Source organism: Ananas comosus, linkage group 10 (genome assembly GCF_001540865.1).
Source record: "Ananas comosus cultivar F153 linkage group 10, ASM154086v1, whole genome shotgun sequence".
NCBI lineage: Eukaryota > Viridiplantae > Streptophyta > Magnoliopsida > Poales > Bromeliaceae > Ananas > Ananas comosus.
In genome coordinates, this window is record NC_033630.1 from 12606365 (window position 1) to 12609556 (window position 3192).

Sequence of the window (3192 nt, forward strand, 5' to 3'; positions counted from 1 at the left end):
TATATATATATATATATATAAACCTAGGCTGGAATACTATCAATAGCACCAAACTATTGGTGCTATTAGGTTTTCGGCCCTTGGATGAAAAAATGTACGGTTATGATGATGTGGGCCCCCCAGGGTTGAGTGAATTATTAGTTTAATAGTATAATCTAATAGGTGAAAATAGTCAAAGAATTAAATCTAAAGATAGAAAACTTGATAGCACCAAATGCTTGGTGCTATCGATAGTATGCCAGCCAGACTTTCTCTCTCTCTCTCTTTCTCTCTCTCTCTATATATATAATAAGACTACTATACTATCTATATAGAACCGGAGCTCTGGTACTATAGTCTCTTTTTCGATTTTAGGGTGTTCAAATCAATGATCCACACTGTTAAATATGATCTAGTGTATATAAAATTCTTAGAAATAAAATTTTAGTTTTTTTCGATATCGTTTACTTAGTAAGTAAATCATGTCAAAATGAATAGTGAAAATTGAATAATCTTTAAAATTTGAACATAGTATTTTTGAATTCAAGATCAAGGATGTTGACCATGATCTAGATAGTTTAAAGTATTTTCTATCAAAACTTGAATAAATTTATATTCTTCTACACCATTAACTACAAACTTGCCATAATTGCCATTGAAATTGAACAATTTTGAAACGGCTTGATCATAAAGGAAACTATGTCGAAAAAATATAAAATTTTATTCCTAAAAACTTCAAATATCCTAGATCAGTTTTAACAGTGTGAATCATTGATTTGAATATTCTAAGGTTGAAAACAAGAATATAGTATTAGAGCCCCAGTACTATAGATAGCATAGGAGCTTAGCTATATATATATATATATATATATATATATATATATATATATATATATATATATATATATTGGAGAGAGAGAGAGAGAGAGAGAGAGAAGAGAATAGAGACTAGGTTCCTATGGCTTTCGGAGGGGTAAGATTGCATTGTTCATGCCCCCAATGACTTTTGGCGAAGTTTCACATTTCCGCCTTGAACTCTAAAATGGACTCTAACCCCTAAACTCATAATATTTTTGTTCATGTTACCCCTTCCATACAGTTTCATCAAGCTCCGTTAACGCGAACCTGATGGAAGGGATAAACGAATGAAATATATAGATTAGGATGTTAGATGTCTATTTTAGGAGTCTGGGAGTTAAGTGAAATTGTGCCAAAATTCAGGAGTAACAATACAATTTACCCAAATTTTTACTATGAAACTCTATTTTTATATTTTTTTATATTAACAAATTCTAATTTTTTTTGGTGAAATGAAGTAGCCAAAATTTTATTTAAGTGATTTTATTAGAACAATACTTCTTAAAGATTAAAGGGACAAACGAGTACTACAGAAAAATTAACTGAGAATTAAAATCTCTATATCCGACTGTGGTGACAGCCCAAATTGTTAAATGCACGGCATAATTAGGCGAGTAGCACAGAATCAGTAGAGTGTTCGACATCGTAGGTAGTTAGTATCGCTCTTTTTTTATCTTTAAGCCACTCTAATTCATTTCTTTACTTTTATTTTATTACACATAAATATAGGATATAATTATGGTATGATTAGTTTAGGATAAAAAATATATATAATTTAAAATCAAAGTAACGATCACTACTGAGAATTAGTATCAATCTATAAATAACATATTATAATAAAATTTTATAAGTCAAGAGTCCGCCTACGGACTAGAATTGCACTACTACTCCTGAACTTTGCGAGTTTCACTAAAGCCCCCCAAACTCCAAATAGACATCTAACACCCTAAACTCTAATATTTCATTGTGCGTTTTAACCCCTTCCGTCAGTTTCCGGTTAACGAGGCTTGACGAAAAACTGACCGGAAAGAGTAGCACATGAACGAATATTAGAGTTTAAGGGTTAGAAATGTTCATTTTTGGAGTTCGAAGGGGTCAAATGAAATTCGCCAAAAGTTCAGACGGTAAAAAGCATCATTTACCCTTTCGACAGTACGCGAGGCCTCCGTCTGTAAGTTGTTTTTCAATGATGGGACGCTCCAATTTCGGCGATCGTCATTAAACATGATCCTACACTATTGGAACTATTTAGAAACGCAATATTCATAATTTTTTGACTTCGTTTGCCTAGTGAACGAGTAGCCTCAAAATGAACGGCTGAAAATAAAAATCTCATAAAAAATAGTGATAAATGACTCAAATTTCAAATTGGAAGTATTGTTTTTGCTCTTGATGTTAAGTAGAATTTTCTATTAAAGTTTTATGTAATTTGGATACTTCTACACTGTTGAACTTAAAAACGTGCCACATCGGCCGTTAAAATAGTCATTTTTGAGACCCTGTGATCGCTTGGTAAATGATGTCGAAAAATTATAAAATTTAGTTTCTAGATAGTTCCAATAGCATAGATTATGCCTAACGGAGCCGATCGTCGAATTGGATGTCCTGCCATCGAAAACAACTTACAAGTACGGAGGCTTCCGTACTTTGGATGAGTCTGATATCGTCTGCTAATTTTAGTTTATTCTCCATCAGAGGTGATTATTAGATAGTTCTATACATAATTGGATGTATAAACTCTCCTTGTCATATACAACACGAAATTTGGGGTGAAACAAATATAAACAGATTCAAATTACTATCGACAGATAAATTCAATATATATTCTTACTTTTCACAGTTTGAATATGATCAAATTCAATGGACCTTATATGTTGTGGATGAATGATACATTTCACATAATTCAAGAGAGAAAGTTATAATCAAGGTAACTCAGTGCGAAAATTATATGAGACTTGTCTGAAACTAAAGCAGTTTGATGAAAATCTTCATTAATATTACTCATACGTATGGACCTATAATGATTCAAGGGGTACATTCATGCATGCGGATTCTGTTTGAGATACGTCTGATATTAGATACAAATTAGAATGCTAATATATAAATATATATATAAAGTCTGGCTGGGTTGCTTCTAATAGCACCAAGTACTTGGTGCTACCAAGTTTTCTACCGTTAGATTTACCTTTTTGATCATTTTTATCTTTTAGATCATACTATTCAACCAATCACTCACTCAATCTTAGGAGACCACAATCATGCCTCTTCATCCAAGGGCCCAAAATATATATATATATATATATATATTAATCTGACCTTATAAAGATTATCGTAGTTTAGTAATTACGATAATCT